The sequence below is a fragment of the Neomonachus schauinslandi genome, chromosome 4 (genome assembly GCF_002201575.2).
Source record: "Neomonachus schauinslandi chromosome 4, ASM220157v2, whole genome shotgun sequence".
Taxonomy (NCBI): Eukaryota; Metazoa; Chordata; class Mammalia; order Carnivora; family Phocidae; genus Neomonachus; species Neomonachus schauinslandi.
The window spans coordinates 72327774-72352404 of NC_058406.1; positions in this window are offsets into that span (position 1 = coordinate 72327774).

Sequence of the window (24631 nt, forward strand, 5' to 3'; positions counted from 1 at the left end):
GAGACCAGGAGGAGACATTGACTTATCCAAGGCTTCCTTCTTGGAGAAACAGAAATTATATTAGCAAAAGAAGTATAAAGGAAAGGAGTGGTTTCCAGAGCTGGCTACAGCTTAACAGGGAAAGCAACCTGTGGGAAGTAAGTTCAGAGCTAGGGTTTGAAGGACTTCTGAAATGTGTTTCCTCAGGTGTAAATTGAGGAGGGCTGGCCTAAATCTCTCAGAGCCTTTTCAGCTCTGACATGCTATGATTCAGAGCATTAGGTACTAAAATTAGCAAGTCATACATGGGAATAGGAAGCAGGGTGGCTTGATTGGAGCAAAGAAGCATGTTAGAGACTAATGACAGCTCTGGGAGGGTCAGCTGATGGATGTCTGGCTGGGAGTTCAGGGTTAATACTCCCCAGCATGGGTTAAGGGCATATGCTACCACCCCTGATGTGCTGCAGTATGCCCACCATTTGTGAAGCAATGAACCCACACACTTGTGAACACAATAGCACCCGATATCTTCCCATGGAATGTGATTGAAACAATATTGGGAGAAATTTTCCTACAGGGCTGTAATAGCTGGGATTCCCTATTGTCTTATTAGATGAAGCAGCTATAATTTTTAATTCTGATTCTCATAGAGTATATGTGACTTCCAGCAGATGTGTGCAGTCCCTAAGGCCAGGGCCTGGGGACATACAGAATGAACATACAGCCTGAAGATTGAATATAACTCATTTTAGTAACCATCTGACAAACCTGCTCATAGATGCTAAACAGGGTTTGCTGAGTGTTTTATTCCCTAGCGGAAACATTTACTTTTCATATGTATGGAAGTTAGATGATATAAAAAAAAAAGAAGAAAATCACCCTAATTCTTTTTGCTCTGTTATCTATTATCTTTTCACAAACCCATATGCTTTTTGATCAGATTACCAAATTAATGGACAAGGAAATATATTCCGTTCTTTTACTGAAGTCCGGTTGTATTTTGATATCTTAATACATCAAAAAACCAACATCCTATGCTTGCTTCTCTGCCTGGCCTCTTTCTTTCTTTTCTTTTTCCTCTGATTTTTGCAAGTTTTGCCATCCTTCTCTCATTTCATTCTTTCTTTGTTTCCTTGTGTATTTATCTCTGTCTCTCACTTTCTACCACTCACCCTCTGCACCACATTAGCGTGCATACTCTGAGCTAATTAAGATGCATTGTCTTCCCCTCCTCCCCTCTATCTTGGGCCACTTATGCTGAGCCTCCACTATATTTTTATAAATGGGGTGGGGATATTTACTTTGTCCAAAACTGCCAAATGGGCTCATTTCAAATCAAAGTGACTCTGGAAGTTATATGTGAAAAATGGGACAGACCTGGAGTAGGTGAAGATAGTATTTTTTTTATTTTATTTTACTTGAAATAATATACAAGAATATAGTGTGCAAAATTTAGGGGCAACATCATGAAGAAGTGTAATGAACTGAAATCAATTTTACAGCTGTGATTCCTAACCAGAAACACCACTTGGTAAGTAACATGAAAAGCCATGACTGTAGCTCAGAGCAGAAGCACTGTCTTGCCAATGTGTGTCTTATCTAGCTTATCCACCCTCCCTGCGGACTGTGGAATACCTGCTCTCTTATTGGCGGCTCTCCTATATTCATTATTGCCCTCAAACATTCTATTTCCTGACTTTGACTGAAAACAAACTTTATTTTCTTGATGGCCATCAGAGTCCATCATTCTATTCATTGACCACAAGTGTAGGGGTGAAAAAATTTCCCTTCTTCCCTTCTAGGTTCTTTGGCTGGTCTAATAATTAAGCTGATATAAGACAGACTAACAGGAGAAAAACCAACACATTCTGTACATATGGGAGCCCCATAAAAATATGAGACCTAGTGCTCGCTTCGGCAGCACATATACTAAAAATATGAGACCTAAAGGGCAACCAGGTAATTGAGGCTCTATAACATCATGAGCTAAGGGGTAGGGGTCTGGGGATTGAAAGGGGAGGAAGGCCACTCACAGGAAGGCAGTAGGGATGTTTGGAAAACAGTTTGCCTTGTTATGCAGATAAGTTTCTTAGGTAAAAAGTTACCTCTGGTTATACCTCTCTTCCTGATACAGGCCCTCTTTCCAATATAAATTTAGACAGTTGAGGGGGAGTTTTTCCTGAATCTGCTGGGCTTTGATTGCCTTTAGCTCAATATAATCCTCATGCCAGAGGCATATTTGGGCATGGCAAAATCTGTTCCCCTTCACTAGCCCTTCACTGATTTGCTCAACTCTTTTCCCATAGTCATCCTCCATCAGCCTCTCCCTCCTTCCGTCCTTCCTTCCTTCCTTCCTTCCTTCCTTCCTTTCCTTCCCTCTCTTTCTTTTTTTCTTCCTTTATAGGATGACATAGCACATCTCTTCTTCATCATCAATAGTTATCACTCTCAAAGATTTGAACATCTAAACAGGCTATATCCTGACCTCAAATTTCTTCTGTTCCTAAACTCCAATGATCCCCAAAGATAGCCACATCTCAGATTGCATTTTTACAGAATTATCCAACTCCATACCTCAAATTCTAAGCTTCCATTCTCTAATGTTCACTTCCTTCCTTTCCACTTTTCAAAGTCTCCTTTAAAATCTAAATTAGATTTTATCATCCTTCCCCAGCCCCCCACTAAAACCGTCCACTGACTGTTCCTTGCACTTGAAATCAAATGCAAATTTCTTACAAGACTTGCTCTAGGAACAGATCTGGCTTTGTACCCTTCTCTGATACTATCATACCCTGTCTTCTCCCTCCTTCATGTTTCTGCAGCACAGACATTCCTTCTTTTCCTATAACAAGGCAACTTCAGGCACCTGGGTGACTTGGACTCAATGTTGCCTCCTAGGAGAGGATTTCTCTTACACCCTTTCCAAAGAAACCACTTCGCCTGCTTTACTTTCTCTTGTTTGTTCATAGCACTCTCTGATTTTTTTAAAAAAACTTATTTCTCTATTTGTTGACTCTCCAGGATGGCAAGTTGCTTGTCTGTCCAGTTTACTGCACTATCTCCTGGGGACATTACAAAGATCAAGAAGTACTCTTTGCTTTCTAAGATTTTTCAGTCAGGAACAGAAATCGGACAAGTAAGCAAGTAATTATAATACTGAGCAATCATCCTGAAGTAGTACAATACCGTTATTAAAAATAAAGACTCTGCAGCCAGGCTGTCTGGGCTTGTCTTAGTTTTCCTGCTTACTGGCTGTGAAATGTAGGTGACTTAATTATGTGGTGTTCAGTTTCTAATCATTAAATCGGGATATCAAAAGTATCTATTTTATAGGGTTGTTATAAGGGTTATAAATGAGTTAATGCAGAGTACTTAGAGCAGAGCCTCGGATGTAGTAAACATTCAAAAAGTGGGAGGTATTGTTATGAATCAAATCTTGTTTTTCTCCTCATTCCAGGGATCACAACTCCAGTTCAGTCAGTCAGTATCTCCCTGGACTACTGAAATAACCCTGGCCTTAGTCTTGTAATTTATTCCCAAATCCACTGTATATGTTGTCTACACATTGGTCTTTTCCCTAAAACACCCCAGTGGCTTCCCATAACCTTGGATAAAGCCCAACTCATTAATGTGGCTGACAAGGCCCTTCGTGATTAATCTCTGCTTTCTTCTCTAGCCTCTCTGACTCTCACTGGCTTCTCCACTCTTATGTTCTAGAAATGCCAAACTTCTTGCAGTCTCCCAACCACACCCTGCTATTTCTTTACCTTATGCTTTTGCCCATGCTGTCTCTACTGCATGGAACATCTTTTCCCTATATTACATCTGATCTAAAATTATCTTTATTAATCCTTTAGGACCCAGCTTTGAGTTTCATACTAGAGTGTACAATGGTTCCCAAAAAGTTGAGAGCTCCTAAATACCCAGAACATACTATTACTATGGTATTGAACAGACTGTCTTAGCATCTATGTCTGACTCCCTGAGTTCTTTGAGGGCAGGTACTGCTTCTTGTCCATTTTTATACCCTCAGTGACAAGCCTGACACACAGAATTATCTTTGTGTTATTCAATTATTGTCATAATGATGCTATGTAACAAACAACCCCAAATTTTAGTGGTGGCACATCTATTTCTTGCCATGATGGAGAAGCAAGGACCAGACTTAAATTGCCATCATAATAATTAGGTTTGACAAAATATATGGAGTAACTTTTTTCAGACATTGAACAACAGACAGTGCAGAACTGTGATCCCCGAGAAAAAGGGACATAAGTAATCCCTACAATTCCCCTAGATTTCTACCTGGAACCAATTTCTGGCCCATGGGTACAGGGAAGGAAGTTAAACACAGCCTAGAAAATCAGTCAATGGAAACATACTCAGAAATGATAGCACTAGCAGACAAGGATGTTGAGACAACTATTATACTATGTAAATTATGGAAACAAAGGAAGAGAAAAGAAAAATATAAGAGAGTGATAATTAAAACTTCCAAAAATAAAATACAAATCAGAAATGAAAATTTTCCTTGGTGAGGTTAATAATAAATTAGATACTGCAGATGAAATGAAATGTTCAGTAATTTTTGAGTTTATAGAATAAAGCAAAAAGTGAAAAAAGACTAAAAAAGAGAAAGAGAACAAAGTCTCAGTAATCTACAGAACATTATGAAGTGGTTTCAAATATGTGTCATTGGATCCTAGAGAGGGAGCAGAAAAAGATTTGAAGAAATAATGGCCAGAAGTTTTCCAAAATTGCTGAAAACTATAAAGCTAGATTCTAAAAGGCTCAATATGAACTGAAAGCAGGATAAACACGTACACATGTGTGCACAGAGCAAGGAAGAATTATATTGAGGAAAGTAGTGTTAAAGATAAAATCTTAGAAATAGAGAAAAAAGATGTATTACAGAGAGTATAAAGATATGAAACTGAAGACTTCTTGTAAGAAATATGAAAGTCAGAAGAAAATGGAATGGCATCTTTAAAGTGCTAAAACCACTTTCAACCTAGAATTCTATATGTATAAAAATGTCTTTGAAAAGAAGGGGGCAAAATAAAAGTTCTTGTAGAAAATAAAAACTGAGAGTAATTAAAAGTCAACAAAGAAAACAAATGATTAAAAGATGGGCCAACACCTTAACAGATACCTCACCAAAGAAGATATGCTGATGGCAAATCAGCATATGAAAAGATGCTCACTTTATATGTCATTAGTGATATCCACATTAAAACAATGCCAAGACATCACACCATACCTATTAGAATGGCCAAAATCTGGAACACCAACAACACCAAATGCTGACAAAATGTGGAGCAAAAGGAATTCTCATTCATTGCTGATGAGAATACAAAATGGTACAGACATTTTGAAAGACAGTCTGGTAGTTTCTTACAAAATTAAACATCCTCTCAACATACAGTACAGCAATTGCACTTCTTGGTTTTTACTCAAAGGAGTTGAAAAGTTATGTTCATACAAAAACCTGTACATGGATGCTTATAGCAGCTAATTTATTCATAACTGACAAAACTGGGAAGCAACTAAGATGTCCTTCAGTATGTGAATAGATAAATAAACTTTAGTACATCCAGACAATAAATTATTATTTAGTGTTTAAAAGAAATGAGCTATCAAGCCATAAGAAGACATGGAGGAAGTTAAATGTTATTAAGTGAAAGAAGACACATATGGTTGTGTGATCACAACCATATGACATTCTGGAAAAGGAACAATTAGGAGACAGTAAAAATATAAGTGGTTTCTAGGTATTGGGGGTGGAGAGGGATGAATAGGAGGAGCATAGAGAATTTTTAGGGTGAAAATACTCTGTATGATACCATAATGGTAGACATATGTCATTATACATTTGTCCAAACCCACAGAATGTAAGACACAGAGAAAACTTTACTGTAAACTATGGATTTGGAGTAATTATGATGTGTAAGTGCAGGTTCATTGATTATAACCAATGTGCCACTTTGTTGGGGGATGTTGACAATGGGGGAGTCTATGCATGCATAGGGGCAGGAGACAATTAGGAAATCTCTGTACCTTCCCCTCAACTTTGTTGACTTAAACTGCTTCTAAGAACATAATGTCCTAACAAAATTTAAATTTAAATTTAAAATAAACTGGAGAGTACTTGTCACCTGTAGACGTGAACTTTAAGTGAGGCTAAATGAAATGCAACAAAGACATTTTATCAAAGAAAATGATACCAAATGGAAACTTGGATCTCACAAAGGAATAAAGAATGTGAAGAATTGTAAATATGTGAATAAATATAACAAGCTTAAAATTCTTTAAAAGATAACTGACTATCTAAAGCAAACGTAAGTAGTAATGTATTGTGGGGTTTATAACATACTGTTTTAATATTCTTATATTATTCAAAAAGAGTAGGGTGATCCATCTCATTCCTGGAGCCTGGGTTAAGCACTAAAAGTCTTAAATCTTGGGAAACTCCCAAGACTTGGCAAATAGGTATAGTTAGCCATCCTAAATGGAAAAGCAATTGTGATAAGTAAAATATATTTTGGAAGCCCTAGAGCAATCACTAAAAAAACAAAAACAAAAACAAAAACAAAACAAAACAAAAAACAAAACCACAGAAGTATAACTAATAAGCCAATAGCAGAGGCAAAATGAAATTCAAAGAATATTCAATTCACAAAAAGGGATGAAAAGAATAAAGAAGAAATAAAGAACAGATGTCTCCAGTAGAAACAAAAAATAGGTTGATAATTTAAGTTTGACCATATCAATAATTACATTAAATATAAATGGTCTGAACCCTCCAGTTAAAAGACAAATTGTCAGGCTAGATAAGGAAAGACCCAATTCTACGCTGTTAACAAGAAACTCATTTTAAATATAAAAGCACAGCTATGTGAAAAGCAAAAAGAAGGAAAAGTCATATGATAATAACTCAGCATAAAACAACTGGAATGCCTATAAGTAATACCACATAAAATAGATTTTGGAACAAAATCTAGTGCCAGGAGTTTCATGTTAAAGGAATCGATCCTTCAGGGAGACGAAACAATCCTAAGTACATATGCCCCTGATAAAAGGGCTTCAAAGTACATAGAGCAAAATCTGAATAAATTGAAAGGACAAATATTCATAGACCAAACTGACAGGAAGTCAATAAGAATATAGAAGAGTTGAGCTACACTAAACAACTTGACATAATTGACATTTATGGAATGCTCCAACCAATACAAGCAGAACACAGTTTTTTTTCAAGTATACACAAACATTCACCTAGACCATACAGTAAGTCAAAAACAAATTTCAGTAAACTTAAAATTGAAATTATATAGTGTATTTTATCTAACCATAAAAAATTAAATTAGAATCAAATAACAGAAATTTATCTGTAACTTCCTCAAATATTTGGCAATAAAGCAATATGCTTCTAAATAACCCATTTAAGAAGGAAGAAATCATGAGGAAAATTAGAAAATATATTGAAATGAACAAACATTCAAAAAACAACATCAGGCGCCTGGGTGGCTCAGATGGTTAAGCGTCTGCTTTCAGCTCAGGTCATGATCCCAGGGTCCTGGGATCGAGTCCCGCATCGGGCTCCCTGCTCCTTGGGAGCCTGCTTCTCCCTATGCTTCTCTCTCTCTCTCTCTCTCATGAATAAATAAATAAAATCTTTTAAAAAAAAAGACAAAAAACAACATCAAAAATATGGGTGCAGCTAAACTTGCTTGAGGAAAATTTTATAGCTTTAATTGCTTATATTGGAAAAGATAAAAATTCTAAATTCAATGATCTAACCTCCTACATTAAGAAACTAAAAAAAGAAGAGCAAGTTAAACTCAGAATAAGCAGAAGGAAATCATAAAGAAGAGAAGCAGTTGAATAAATAGAAAAAGCATAGAGTGAACCAATAGAACCAAATGATGTTCTACTGAAAAAGTCAACAAAATTGACACACGTCTTGCCAGACAGATGAAGATAAAGAGAGGAAGAGACAAACTGCCAACATCCAGAATGAAATAGACACCATTATAAATCCCATAGAGAATAAGCTGATAATTAAAGATTATGAAAATTTTGTACCAATAATATGACAACTTAGATTAAATGGAAAATTCTTTGAAAGACATGAATTACAAAAACTGACTAAACAGATCCCATTACAATTGGCTCTCCAACAATCACTCCCATGAAATCATTTCTGACAGTCACTGACGCCCACCCTGCTACCAAATGCAATGAGCTTTTAAGTATCCACTTCTGTATTTGATAGTACTGAGCACTTCTCGAAGTGCTTTCCTCTCCTTTTGGGTGACAGAACACTCCATTTTGGTTCAGTCCTACTTCTATGGCTATTTGTTATCGTTATCCTTCATGGCTTCATTTTCTTTTGTGCATACCTCAAATGTCGTAGACTCTCTAATCTCACCCGAACACCTCTCGCTGGGTGGTCTCATTGATTCCTAAGACTTCACCATCCTCTCTAAACTGATGGGTCCCATATTTATGACTCAATCAGCCAACTGGATATCTGTACCTGAGTGTACAACAGGCACCACAAATTCAACATGTACAAATGGAATCTATCTCTTATCCAGACTGGACCTTTCATCTTTGTATTTTCTTTCTCAATAAATGAATGAATCGTCTCCACAATTCCCTGATTTTCTCAAGCCTGAACACAGAGAGCCATCCTTCATTGCCTTACACTCACTCTCACCATCACTCAATGAGTCACCAAACTATGTGCATTCTAACCTGCCTGGCTTTGTGCATTATTGCTACCTGAGTTTGGGGCACTATTTTGGTTAGTTCTCTAAAATACCCTTCTACCACTTGCTTTTACTCAAGTTTTCTCCTACTCTAATCCACTGCACTTGTTGCCAGAGTGATCTTTCAAAAACAGAAATCCAACCACTCTCCTTCTTAAAACCCTTTATAACTCCTCTTTACCATCAGGATAAAGACCATACCCTACTGAAGTGTACAATGTCCTTTACGATTTGATCCTTTCTTTTCTCTCTTGCCTTGTCTTCTGTTACTCAGTCTTCACCACTTACCTTCTTTTCATACCAAACTCACTGCTTGCAGTTTCATTCATTTATTCCCTTCGCCCACTCCTCTTCAATTCTCCACATGAGATGCCTTCTCAGCCAAGAAAATTTTTCCCTGCCCCTTCCCTGGACCTCAGCAATCTGAGGTGGTGTCTCTCCTAAGTATTCCTATACCACCCTCTTATGACAACTTGAATAATTCTTCTTACACTTTGGAAAAAAAAGAAACACTGAAAACAAATAATGAAATTTGGAAAAGCAAAATCCCAACTCTACAGACATTGGAAATAGAGAGGTGTAAAAGGAAACATTAACACAGTTCAACATGTCAAACTTGGTTAAATGGAGATTATAGCGGAAGATACTAGCAACAAAAATAATTGACGGATTTTAACACATGCAAAAAAAAATGAAAGGAAGAAAAAAGTAGAGAAGACTTGTTTCTAATAGCATCACTAGTAGCTGTAGAATGAAATTAAGCAAAATGGAATGCAGGCAGGTTCCCCAGGGGAAAAATCTCAATAATCACATCCACTGGTCTGTGGCATGGTCTCCTTAGAGAAAGAGTAACAAACATTTAGGCATTTGATGCTGAAAAGATCTACCACTTGAAACATAAACTGGGTGAAAGGGGAAAATGTCTTATGTAACTGAGATTTCTAGGATTTTACAAATGTTTCCTCTTTCTAAATCTTAGATGGCATCAATTTCTGTGATATGCCTCCAGAAAGTCCTGCTCTGATAGGCCAGAGCTATTAGGGCCAAATACCTAAAAGTCTGCCACAAATCTCCTCATGCCTCGTGTCTAGAACTTTGATTCACCTTTATGTCTGAAGAGGTTGTTGTAGTCCACGAACACAGAGGAAGCATCATCAAGCCAGCATATATTGTTGAAAGGACTGAAGACTTGTCATTTTCCAGACGTGGTACAGAGCCCTTCATGTGATTGAAGAGAAGCTTTGTAGCCAAATTGAGAATTTGGGAGCCACAGGGTGCAATTACTCAAAAAAGTCTGAGTGATTAATCACTAGAAACTTTTTATTCTAAGAGTCTCTTATTTAAAAAGAAATTAAATTAATTCAAATATTGAATTTACTTGCCTTTTGCCTTACATAGGCAGCTGCTAGAAAGTATTTGATACTAAGTACTGAGAATTATGGCATGTGCCAAAAGGATTTTAGAATCAGGATCTAAGTTGTGATCTAATTAAACAATAAGACCTGACAAAACAGTCACTACTGATGTGTTAATGACTTCCTGGGGCAGTTCAACTTCCAGGTCAAGGCAGAACAAGGGCAAGGTCATCTGCCTTTGGCTGAAACTGCCCCCCCACCCCCCCCACCCCCCCGCCATTTAAGAATAATGCCTCTACTGTCTTTCTCTTTCTCTCTCTCTCCCTCTCTGTCTGCTATAAAATCATACCCTAAAACAGTGACCAGAAAGTCTGATTCAGGAGTCTCAAAACAGCAAGACTAAAATTAAAAAAAAAAAAAGAGTTCTTAACAATCATATAAAAATATGCAAGAAAGAAATAGCACATCACAGCCCACAGCCCTACCAAATAGAGGCATAAAGTGAGGCAAAGGAGCTCGACAGCATGAAAACACACATCGCCACCATGAATGATAGAAAGGAAAAGGCAGAGGCAACAAATAGACTCAAACCCCAACTCTCACATGTGGAAACATCTGTTTGAATTGTGGCCACACCTGTTGCCCTGTTTAGAACACAGAGACAGATCGAGATGCTGGAGAGATGCTTATCATCGTTGTCTACTTTGTGTAGATTTCCTGAAGGTCTTGGTGGCTATGTACATTTTAGTATTAGTATTTTTCTTAAGTACTACTTTGAGTTTGGAAGACATCTGAGTTTCTTTCAGGCTATTTTTACTGAACAAAAACTTTGTTCTTTAAAAACAACAACAACGCAGTGAATTGAAAGTGAATTACGAAAAGTAAGGAAAAAGTTTGTAACAGAGGCTGTTTTATTATTAAGGCCACTTTTGAATTCTTGTTTCCTAAACAAAGGAAACATTTGTAAGATTTAGATTAATTATGTTATTTTAGGTGACAAATGTAATTGGCTCTGCATCAGTTCACATGTGAGGTCATCTGCAAATGATAGACTAGCTGTCTTCAGGCTGTGACTGACTCATGCCTTTATGCACAGAGTAGCCAGATAAAACACAAGACGCCCAGTTAAATTTGAATTTGAGGTAAAGAATGAATTATTTACATACATACATAAAGTATGGGGACATAAAGTACAGGGGACATACATAAAGTAATGCTTGGGACATTTTTCCTTGCTTAATCCAGAACCCCTATTTTCACACTATTTTTGTTTTTCAATACTTTGCGTCATTCTGCCTTTGTAAGGAAGGGGAATCTAAAAGCATTACTCAGGTGACATAAACTGAATTAACCAAAAAAATGAAAATCTATTTGAGGAAAATGAAAACTTTCTCTGCAATGGTCCTATCTGTCAGGGGTCTTCACACTGTGGATAAAGCCCTACAATCTCTCCAGAAACTTGTTCGGGGTGGGGGCCTGAACACATCCCTATGGACTGGAGCTTTAGCTTCCTTAGGCCTGGGATGGAGACAGGCACTCGGGTGATTCTAACGCACAATTACTGTTGGTCATAATCTTCAAAAACATTTGTCTGCCTATGTGTGTACAGTATTGTTAATTACCAAAAATTCCCTCTCAAACTTTCCCCATAATTGTGATTACATCTTAGAATATGGCCAAGGGAGTCTAATTTAGACAGGTAAAATCGATTCATTCATTTAATCATCCTAGTAAGGATTTATTCAACTTCTCGTCCTCTAAAACACTGAGCTTTCTTTTTAAGTTTTTAATTCAGCAAACATTATCCTACCTGCCTGCTTCCTTTGGGATTTCTGCATGGTTTACTCTAATTACTCCTGATGCCAGACCTTGTATGCTATGAACAACTTCAAAGAAAAAAACTAGAAAAGGAACAGTGTGATGTTTCTTGCTTTCTTCCTTTCTTTCTTTCTTTTTTTTTATTATAAGACACTGTATCAAGGAGACAAGATAGCATTTTGTTCTCATAATGTGATAGACAAATCATATGGATAATCTATTAGGATGATGGATGGTATAAATTTTAATAGGAAACACCAACCGTAGTGAACTTCTCCTACAATGTCTTTGAAACCGAACTGCCTCTGTTTGGTCCAAATTTAATAGTCAGACCTTGTAAGTTTAAAATTTCTCTGGATATAAAAATTTTGATTAATTTTAATTACATTCATTGTAAGAATCAGTGAAATCTTAGTTTGGAACAATTGTTTCAGAAGGAAGTTCCTGAGAATGAATCCCATTTCCTGCCTCAAGGTTAAATAGTATCTTACCTTCAGTGTCTGTTCATCCCCGTGCCTTGATAAAGTGCTATTTCCCTAGGCTCTGTATCTCTGTTTTTTTTTTTTTCCATAAAGCCAAATTAACCCAAAGAATTTGGTTTTGTTTGGTTCTGCTTTGTTTTGCCAGACTCTTTATTTTCTTAAAATATATTTTGTTCAAAAGACATTTCATATATGTCTACTATGTGACAGCATTCACATCTCTTGGCCTTGTTGGCCATGATTCTTATCCTCAAGAAGCTCAGTCTGCTGTTGTTCAGACAAGTGAAAAAAGAATCAAAATAACAAGGCACGATGAGTGCTTTGGGAGTGAAAAGATGAACTAACTCCTAAGTGCCATTTTGTGATGATGTGATTCTAATCAAAGTAGGATTTTTATAGAATTAAAGAGCTGGAAGTGGGGGCTCCTGGGTGGCTCAGTTGGTTGAGCGACTGCCTTCGGCTCAGGTCGTGATCCTGGAGTCCCGGGATCGAGTCCCGCATCGGGCTCCCTGCTCGGCAGGGAGTCTGCTTCTCCCTCTGACCCTCCCCCATCTCATGTACTCTCTCTCTCTCTCATTCTCGCTCTCTCAAATAAATAAATAAATCAAAAAAAAAAAAAGAGCTGGAAGTATCCTTCCTACTGGTTCAAATTAAACAGACCTGGTTTCAACATCGGACTGCCACTTGCTAGCCATATGACATTTTAAAAATTACTTAACCTCCCTGAACTTCAGTTACTTCTTCTATAAAATATGGATATTAATACTTACAAGGTTGCCGGCTGTAAAAATTAAGGAGCGGGTTCCTGGTCACCCCCGCTACCCTGGCTGACATTCATTCTTGAGCTGTGGCAAGCGTCTCAGGCATATTATTCAATTAACCCTCACAACAGCCCTTCAAGGTTCCTATTACTCCTGTTCCCATTTTACAGGTAAGGAAATGAAAGTGACCGAGGTCACCCGGCCAGTTTTTTGAACTCCGGCAAACTTCAGGGTCCCCCCTGTAATCACGATACTGGAGCTGCTATACTCTTCACTTTGGTAATTATTGTTAAGACTGTCATATTGAAGAAAAATCCAGCATCCCCTGGTTGAAGCTCCTTCTCTTATAGATGAAAGATCAGAATCGAGGGGTTGAGACACTGGAGGAAATCAGGGTCGGGAAAAAATCTAAGACTAAAACTTGTGCGGGGGTGGCGCACATCATATTGCCACCTGTTTTCTCGTTGTTGTTAAATGGTTGTTAAATGGCAAAATATGTTTTCATATACATATTATGTCATATGTATGTAATATATGATATATATGTGAAATACATAAAATATATAAAATATATAAAATATATAAAATATATATAAAATATATAAAATATATAAAATACCACAGGTGATTTCTGTGATCCTGAAATGGGTTCTCTCTTCTCCAGCAGCTTTGGAGTCAGTGAAGCCCAAGCTGTGGTCCTAAGTCTGCCACAAAGAAGTAGAAGACCTCAGGCAAATTATTTAATCTTTTGGAGATTCAGATTCTTTATCTGCAAAGTTGAAATAAGATTGCCTACCTTGCAGAGTTGTTTGTGAGAATTTAATTAAACTTAACAAATATAGGGACCAGCACAGTATAAGTTACATTGTAGGGACCCAATTATAATAAGAATGGAACATAAACAGATAAGTGAAAACGTAGGGTATTGTAATCTGGTGTCTTGGTCTTTTTTTTCAGTGGATGCAATGTCATTTCTGGGGAAGTATTATTTGTCTAGTGAAAGAGGAATTTGTTTTCAGATACTTTCTCCCTTTACTAAATGACAAAGAAGTTTACATTGACTTCTCAGTTTCTTTGATGCAAACATTGGGTAGGATAGTAAGGGAATTAAATTGTTAGGTGAGTCCAACTGAAAAGCCTAAAAAATAATTGCTTTAGAGGCAGTTTAGGAAATAAAGTAATTTGATTTTAATTTTCTTGCTTAAAGGACATTCTGAATGCTCATCAGCTGTTTGGACTATCTGACCACACTTTCAGCTTCTATAATATGTAGGGTTAGGGCAGGGTGACGTCCAACATCCCTTCAGTAGCTGAACACAGTATGATTCTGGGATGCACAGGGGTAAGATGGGATCCTGAGCTCCTCGAACTCATGAAAGGACCCTTTGTTCATATACCTAAGCCAGGATCATTTCAGGATCACAGAAATCACCTGTGGTATTTTATATATTTTATGTATTTCACATATATATCATATATTACATACATATGACATAATATGTATATGAAAACATATTTTGCCATTTAACAACCATTTAACAACAACGAGAAAACAGGTGGCAATATGATGTGCGCCACCCCCGCACAAGTTTTAGTCTTAGATTTTTTCCCGACCCTGATTTCCTCCAGTGTCTCAACCCCTCGATTCTGATCTTTCATCTATAAGAGAAGGAGCTTCAACCAGGGGATGCTGGATTTTTCTTCAATATGACAGTCTTAACAATAATTACCAAAGTGAAGAGTATAGCAGCTCCAGTATCGTGATTACAGGGGGGACCCTGAAGTTTGCCGGAGTTCAAAAAACTGGCCGGGTGACCTCGGTCACTTTCATTTCCTTACCTGTAAAATGGGAACAGGAGTAATAGGAACCTTGAAGGGCTGTTGTGAGGGTTAACCTTAAATTCAAGAGAATACATATATATATATATATATATATATAAAAACACAAAAAAGACAAAAACAAAACATAATTCGAAAAGAGAACAAGGTGTGGCTAGGCCAGGAATAAAATCCAGATCTGTAAACCCTCTTGCTCAGTGACTGTGGACGTCAGGCCCCATCATTTGGTTTGGGAAGAAAACACAGCAAACAGAACAGGAAGGCTGGAAAAAGTACTTGCCAAGGGCAATGACACGTCCTTGAAATCCATAGTCCTTTGGAAGAGACCTTCACTGTGGACTCTCCTATAGTACCTGCATCACATCCTCTGCCTCATAAGTCAGTAAAGCAATATTCAAATATACCCAACACCATCGTAACACCTCTCCTACTTTTGCTGTTCCTCTTGCCTTTGGTGGGTGAGGTGAATTACATTGTTCTTCTCTGTAATCTTTGAGAAACAAAGCCCATTCAGCATCAAATATATGTCAAGCATATTCTCACTAAGAGAAATTATACTATTTCATATTTGAGTCAGCTGCAGGAAGAGTTTTTCAGGTCGACTTAAAAATGTATAGGTCAGATCAGGGACGGTGTCATGGTTAACCATGATGAAGCAGGCATATCCATGTTTATATGATGTTTGTGAAAATGATGCAAATACATTTCATGCTGTCTAAAAATATTTTTAAACTTGAAAGTGGAGAGAAAAAAAAATTCACCCTGAGTCACTGATTCTATATTTTGTGGAACAGAATTAAATTGTCTAAAATATCGCATAAGGGAGATCACCTGGGGACTCCTGTTCACATGATGACTTTTTTAAATCCTCCACCCAATGCCACAAATTTTTTAAACTCCAGAAATTCGGTGGAGATGCCAAAGGGTCTTTAAGCAAAGAAGAAGTAGAAATCAATGCTGGAATTATGATTTTCAACAGGGTATTGACAGCTATAATAAAGTTATTGCAACTGGACCTGGGAATGTAAAGTCAGTTAATGGACTTTATTTAGACAACATCAGATAAGGCCATTAGTAATAACTGTTATCTTGATGGATAACCTTAAATTCAAGAGAATGTTTCCCCAAACACAAGTTGTTGTGAATTCCTTTCCCTTTTATCTTACACTAGGCAGAAGATTGCAACCTCCTATTATGAAATAACATCATAAAATGCAGAGCACAGCCACCCTGACTAAAACCACCTTTCTCCTCTGCTGATACAGACAAACTAGCAGTAAATGCTTTTTGAGCTCCTGGCGTGCAGATAAATTCCTACGGATGTCCCCAGTTGGACCAGGAGATTGAGAGACTCAAGGGAGAGAATAGCTGAGGCCAGGAGAATTTAACATGGCAATTAGCAACCCTTTGGCTTCCTTAGACCCCACAGCAATAGAGAGGATGCAAGCAACCAAAAATCTCTCCAGCCGAGTTGATGATAGATTGGTTGGGTCCCAGGGGTTGCTGGACACAATTATTATCCAATGGCAGGCCTGGATGGTGTGGAAGTCTATGTAGTAAGGTCAGAGAATGAAACACAGGGCTCTAAATTCCCAAGGAGAGTGCCTTTGCTTACATCTCAATTGAAGTGCCCTTTCCCCTCATTTTGGAAGGCTCTGGATCACATCATATAATCTGTATTACTTCCTCTCTCTTAACAAATCCAACACCAAGTATATAAAGCCTTGGACCCATTAGCACCAGTGATTCTCTTCTGAAGAAGTTAGGAAAGTAAAAGATAAAATTTAAATTAAAAATATTTAAAGACTTTCAGTTTTTTTTTTTTTTCTATAAGCAGAGGGAGGATATGTGGAGGAAGAGGAATCTTAATCTTCTTTTTCTGTTGATGCCAATAGCGGCTTTGAGGCATCATTTTCACCATCACATTATGATTCATACAACTTTAACACAGTATTGAAATTCACTTTTTATATTTCTTAATTTTCTGGAGTCTTCGTTTCCTCATCAAAAAAAATGAACCTAATATTATTATTTATTCCACATGTTGCTCTGAAGATTAAAGGAGTTAATATATGTAAAATGCTACAAGAGTGCCTGTCACTGAGGAAATTATGTGTTAGTGATGATGGTGGTGGTGATGATGGGGATGATGATGACGATGATGGTTTTCAAATGTCATTCTAGCTAGATTTTATAATCTCTGGAGCAAGGGCCATATATGTACTCTTTATAGCGAAACCGCCAGCATTGAAGCACAATGTCTGAAGTGCAGTTAATATTTATTGATTGATGGAATGAATGACTACATGAGTTTTTTAATGCTGAATTCCACACTTGTGTTACTATTGATTTAACTTAATTATGAGGATTATTAGGCGTCATTAAAAAGAAAGTGGGAAATGGATTTAGTGAAATCAATATCATCAGGCTACATTTATTGAAGGACTACTATGTGTAGGGCACAATGCTAGGAATATCAATTTGCAATGGATATAAAAAAGAAACAAAATACAGAGGTAGCCTAATATAAAGATAATCTTCTAACTGGAAAACTAGAGGAGTTATGGGAGAATCTCAGACATTTCAATTATATTTTTTGCAAATTTCTAGTATTCCTCAAAATGTCAATATCAAGGGTCCCTCCTTTTCCTGCCTTCTTTCTCTCTCTTTCTCTCTCTCTCCTCCTTTTTCCCTTCCTTCTTTCCCTACCCCTTCCTCTCTCTGTGTCTTTTTTTTTTTTTTAAGAATTTATTTATCTAGAGCACACACAGAAGCAGGGGGAGGGGCAAAGGGAGAGAGAGAAGCAGGAGCAGGGAGCCCAATGCCAACGCCGGGCCCCATCCCAGGACCCTGGGATCATGACCTGAGCCAAAAGCCGACGCTTAACCGACTGAACCACCCAGGCACCCATCTTTCTCAGTGTCCTTAAAGGCTACATCCTTAGAAGAAGGGAAAAAATGCCCTGGAAATATTTTTTCTATTGAAACTGGCCCTTGAGATTTTCCATTTAGATCCCATTTTAATTGAAACTGAGCCAATTCTATATGTGGGTTCTGCAACTTTGACCAAATAACATTCCTGATTGACCTGGATCTCAGGATTGAAGGAGGCATCTTTCCCTCTCCACCTAGTCCCTCTGATCTTCAGAGGTCTAACGTGACATTTGGTGGGCTATTCAGCAATGCCAGTATTAAAATTGAAGAGTATTTCATTTCTTGAGCTTTTTATCCTTTATAATACTTTGTCCTCACTGCCTTTATCTTTCATTGGTATTTCAAAATACACAGTCACCAATTTGGAAAACATTTCGGAAGGTGAAGGCTAGCCATGGATGGGTGAACACTGTTTGGTCTGAATTCAATAGTCCGGTGTCTACATTTAGAGATCTCTTGAACTTGTAAAATCGTAGCTTAGTGCTCAGAAGGAAGTGCCTGAAAATGAATCACATTTCCTGCCCTAATGTTACACATTATCTGAAGTTTAATGACCAATGCTTTCTTCTGCCCTGACAAATGCCATTTGCCTAGTCTTGTTGTGCCCAAAACCAACTACTTTGCAATTGTTTTTTGCTGTTTTCTGTTTATTTTTGTGATTGCTTTATTCTGTCATGAGTACTTGATTCCACCATTGTCCAATTTACTCAAAAGACAGTTATTCATTGATTCTTTGGGCTAGGCACCCAGGGACACAACCTAAAACCACACATGATCCCTGTTCTTCAAAGGTCCTTCTGGTAACCCTACATCTAAAGTAGCTGCCCCCCTACATGCTCACCCTCTATGTCCCTTACCCTATTCTATTTCTCCTCATATCACATAGCTGCCTGAAGTGTTACGTATTTATTTGCATACTGTTTTGTCTTTTCCGCGTACTGTAAGGATGCCTAGGACAGTGCTTTGCACGGCGGGGACACAGAAAATATCTGCTGAATTAGTTAATGAATAGAAGGAACACTTTATCAAGCATTACATTTTTAGGCCTGGGTGGTGGTCACAGGTGTGTTTGTTTTGTGACAAATCATTGAGCTGAACATTTTGGTGTACCTTTTTGTGATTTGTGGGGTTTTCATGTTTACATTACACTTCTTGATAAAGAAAGCTAAAAAAAAAAAAAAAATCCCCAGCTTCTTTTAAGCTTCGAATCATATTAAATTATTTATTTGCTGGCTGCACCAACTAATTCTTAATTGCCAGTGTCAAAGAGCACTGCTTGAATAAAACCTCTACATTTTATGCTGTCAAGGATTAATCTAGGCAGCAGAAGTTGCAACCAAAAGTATTACTGAGTGGCTACTCTATATGTCTCACCATGTGAAAGTAAGTTTAAAGGGCATCACATTTTTTAGAATAGGACAATTCCTCACAGGCCAGCGGGTATCAAAAACATAAGACGAAGTCGCCTAACTTCTCAGGTCCTGATTATACATCCAGGAGACTCCCACTTGGGTGAGGGAATGAAGCCTTAACTGGGGTTCACAGAGGAAGGTGGGTAGACCAAATACTTAGTAAGAGAAAACTTGTTCCAGACTGGAAGTGGGTACAAAACTATATCCAGATTCATTGTAAAAAGTCACAGATGCAATGAAAAATTCCAATTTGGCTTCAGTATTTAAAATAAATTCATTTGATGAGTGTGTTCTGCTTTTTAGAACCATAAATCTGTTTCATAGATAAAATGTGGCTGGCAAGGTTGGTGGGGATTCAGCATGGAGAATGAGATGGTGCATGCTTTTGGCATCCTTATCATTGTGATCCCCCTCTCCAGCGTGTCCCAGCCAGAGATGACCTCTCCCTGCAGCAGACGTCACCCACCTGTCCCTGAGCCAGCACCAGGATTGAATGCCTGGGACTATGGTTCATTTTGATAAACAGGTTAGGGTCGGTAGCATTAAATAAATATTTTTATTGCTTATGAAAGCCACTATTTTAGAAACCAAAGAAAATAATTATGTCCTACTTAAGGGAGGTTTATTTCAAATCCTAGCTAGGGCCCCACTGTGGCCACTGCTTACATTTTTCAAAATTGATTTTCCACCACATAAACAGTTAGTCTGAAGTTACGTGTGACACTTCCTCCCAGTAACAATGATACAGTGTCTTCGAAACATTTCCTGGTATTTCTCATTTTTCCTTCTTTCTGTAATGTTCATTTCTTGAACACATTCTTGCCAGGGGACGTTGTTCCAGGCTTTTAACTACACGAAGGGGTGACCCAGGGAGACGGGGAATCAGGAAGCTTTAGAAGCAGAATTTTAGTCCCTCCTTGGAAAGGAAGGCTCTGCTTGCATTCGTCTCCCCTCAATAAATGTTAGTCACTCTCACATACAAAGCATTAAGGCCTGCACTAATCACTTTCCATTGTACTGCTCCCCAAGGCAAACTTGTGAAGGAGAAGTTGGTCTTTAGAGTTTATCTGAGCTCCCTTCCTCTCTCCTCTATTAGGAACATTTACTATTCATTCCTTCCCTGAGGCCCCGGTGCGCTAGCTTCCCTGGGCTTGCAAATCTACCCAGTCCCTCCCGCATGGTGTGATGTCAGGGCATAAATCTATCCAGCTTCCTCCAAGTTCACCTGCCTCTGTCTTCAGCAGTGAGATCTCTGCCTCCTGCTTCCCGTGGTCGCTATGAAAAGAACTAGGTAAAGGTGTTAATATCTGACAAAGGACCTATAGATGGTTTTGAGGCAGAAATCAATGGACCGAGAGACAGAGAGAGAGAGAGAGAAGGCCTCAGTTGCCTTCATCACTCCCTATTAGGATCTGAGTGGCAAATCTCAGAGTTTATAAGCCTTGGCTTTCTCACCTAGAAAATGGGGTTGACCATATATATCTGACACTGTTATGAGGCTCAAACTAGGTGAAGCAGGTGATTGCTTGCCTGCCGTAAGTTTTGCAACTGTACAGATTATTTTAATTAATGAGATGGGGGGCATTTAATCCTCCTTGACTCTCAGTGTGAAAGTTGTCACCTGCTCCACCAGCATGCAGGGCTCTTCTTGGAGAGCAGAGGATGGTTTGTTTTCCTGAGTTAAGAAACAAGTACTCAGTTTCTCAATTTGAACCCCACACCCAGCCCCCTGCCCTCAGTCTTTCCATTCATAAATGCTTCAGCTCCAGCAACCTTCAGTGTGAAAACTCCCTGAGAAACACAAGCCTCGATGGGCAGGTGGCTTACCGTGGAGAACCAGTGCACACACAATGATGCATTTATAACTTGAGAGTGAAAACCTTGCCTCTGTTCCAGGCCTGGAGCCCCACTGAATAAATCCAGGGCAAGTGGCACTTGCGAGGGATGGAATGTACCTCAAACTCATTAGGAACCTCTGGCAAGAGAAGCTGAGTGTAACTAAATATTGCCTGGCAAGGCGTGATATGTAGGTGGACCTAGTTGTCAAGGGGGCCCTCTCCACACAAGTTCATGACGGTGGGGAGGGTGTGGTCAGAAGCAGTCTACCCTTCAGTATCTGTGCCTTTACTTTCCAAGTGTTTCCAAAATGTGCAAGTGTACACTTGGAGAGGCCAGAGAAGAGCAGAGAACGGAGGAGAAATCTTTCAAGAGCCAATACACTGAAAAACCCAACATTGCCCAGTCTTTCCATTAGTACTGCTAATTAGCACACCAGATACCATGTCAGGCCTCTGAGGAGAGAAACTGAGACAAGTCTTCATTCTGTGAGGCTCAGGTCAGTCAAGAAGGTTATGTGGACAAAGCTGCAGAACTCTAATGTTGGTGGGTTTTCTGGTTTCCCCTCATATAGAGTTGACTCAGGGCTTCGATAAAATGGAATCTCGAAGAAAAACCCCCAAGGGCCAAATTCAGTAAGAAAAAAACTTTTAATGATTTTTATTGACTTGAGACATTGCTGCTGATACTCCTAGCCATGTCCTGATATGATTTTGGTCTCAAAACATCTGACAAGTATCATATGATCTCACTGATATGAGGAATTCTTAATCTCAGGAAACAAACTGAGGGTTGCTGGAGTGGTGGTGAGTGGGAGGGATGGGGTGGCTGGGTGATGGACATTGGGGAGGGTATGTGCTATGGTGAGCGCTGTGAATTGTGTAAGACTGATGAATCACAGACCTGTACCTCCTGAAACAAATAATACATTATATGTTAAAAAAAAAAAAAAAAGAAGAAGAAGAAGATAGCAGGAAGGGGAAAATGAAGGGGAGGAAATCTGAGGGGGTAATGAACATGAGAGACTATGGACTCTGAGAAACAAACTGAGGGTTCTAGAGGGGAGGGGAGTGGGGGGGATGGGTTGGCCTGGTGATAGGTGTTAAGGAGGCTACGTATTGAATGGAGCACCAGGTGTTATACGCAAACAATGAATCCTGGAACACTACATCAAAAACTAATGCTGTAATGTATGGTGATTAACATAACATAAAAATAAAATTAAAAAAAATCTAAATGCCTCAAATCTCTAGGTTAAAACTTCTTTTCATGGGTTAAATTTAGATCATACTAGCATAACGGCACTATTTAAATTTATCATGGAAGGAAGTTCACAGGAATAGAGGATCCCGCATGTCCTGCATATCAATAAAATGATTACTTATCATAGTATTTAATGAACTGGTTGCAATCAGTCTAATATTGCATCAATCTGTTGCTGTTTTGTGGTGGTTAGCATCAGATAATTAAAATATTGTGGGTAAACTTCTCTTCTCAGTTCCAAGGACTGTCAGAAGACTTCCTAGCCAACTCTTTGAATTACCGTGGTTTCTAGAAAACTTTATTTGAGAGGTATGTGAGCAGGGCAGCTGCCTCTGTTTTTCTAGCATTACTGTGGCTTCAGAGCAAGAGCTCCTGGGCTCATTTGAAAATTCTTTTAGTGTTTTCATCCTCGCTTGTGGCATCACATTATATTTTGGTGTATAGAAAGCTCAGTGTGTGAGGAGTATAATATCATATCAAAAAGAACCCTGGAGATAGCTGTAAAGTATACCAGTTAGCAACTCGGCTAACAGAACCTTCTGTCAAACAACCTGAAGTGAGGTTGCTTTGTTCATTAAACTGACCTACATGAACCATTATTGCTATTTGGCTCTGAATTATTAAAAATCAGTAGCAAGATTTAGCACACCTCTAACTCCAGGCTCTCCTGTTCTTCAAGATAAAAACAGTCTCTCTTTGTGCTAGTTAGAAAACATATGTGAACGTACTAGCACTCAGCTTCTCGTGATAACCTTGTTAGTGTCTTTGTAACTGCATGTAACCACTCAGCATGACATCCTTTTCCATTTCTCTTTATGAATAATTTTGTTATACCTCATCCATTTTCTAGTGCTCTTTATTACAGCATGCTACTACATTTATTAGAGTTCCCATCAGAGAATTCTTCTTGTTATCCTTAATAGTGCCACGTACTGCCCTCTCTTGCCTGTAAGCCTGGCACTGTTCAAAGCACATTTATTAGTTTATAACCCTTACATTTTAAATTCCTGCCAAGAACTTCCTAGGTGAAGAATAAGTTTGTAATAAATATTCACACACACACACACGCACACACACAACCGTCACCACCACCACTCGTATTAGAATTATATCAGCAAGGACCTGCCTTTTAGCCCGCAAACATCGGAAAACTGGGGGGTTAATAACTTCTTCATTTATATCTCTTATGACCAGGCACTGCGACAAGCTCTAAACAGCAGGTTCTTCCCCTTGGTTCTAGAACACATTCTTGGATTTGAAGCTTTGAGTGGAAATGGGGGGGGGGGGAGGCGGCTGTTGATTTTGGTGCCGCAATGGTTGCTGTCCTGGGCTTTGTTGGGCGGACTACCCCACCCCAACTAGAAACAGAAGTAGGCTGAGAGTAAATAGAAGCCTTAGTTTTTGATGATTTCTCAATAGTCTAATCCAAAATCCTTCTGAGGTTGGCCAGATTAGATATGAGCTGTTAGTTGCTTGACATTGGCACATTGCTTATTTGGGGCTTCTTATAAGATCACCTTTGAAATAGGCATCCATAAGAAGAGATGATGGAAAATGAGCGGGTAGCACGTCCTTTGTTTCATCACCTGATGTGAAGAAAAGTTTCTTCTCCCAAGGAACAGAGTGGTCATCCTGTGTTTATTTTCTGTTCTTCAGAGGGAGGAGTGAAGGGTTTAGAAAAGGAAGCACATTGCTGATGGGAGCAAGAAGAGTGAACGTGAGAAGGAGAAATGGGGGAGACCATTACTACTATTCAAAAAAAAAAGAAAAAACCTTTCAGGAATGGAAAGTGCCAAATGTATCTTCACATATAACCATAAAAATCACTAAAAGCTTTCATCACTTTTGCTTCACATGAAGTGTACAGATGCCAAATATCTTACACTTTTTTGGAGCTCAAAAAGCCCTTATTATGCAGCTGGCTCCCCGAAGTCTTCATAGATAGCAAGAGGCAGCCACTGACGATCATAATGGCACCAGGTCACGTGGGGGAAATCCCCTGGGCTTCATTCATAATTACGTTCTTCTTTGATTCCCAGAGGTGTGTGTTCTCTACCACCAAGTCCAGGAATTCCTCTACATATCATCAAGAGCAGTCCTCGGAGAGACAAGAGGCAAGTCCTCTCTGCCTCCTATCATTAGCCGTTACTCTTATTCTACACTAAACTTCTTTTGCTTCCTT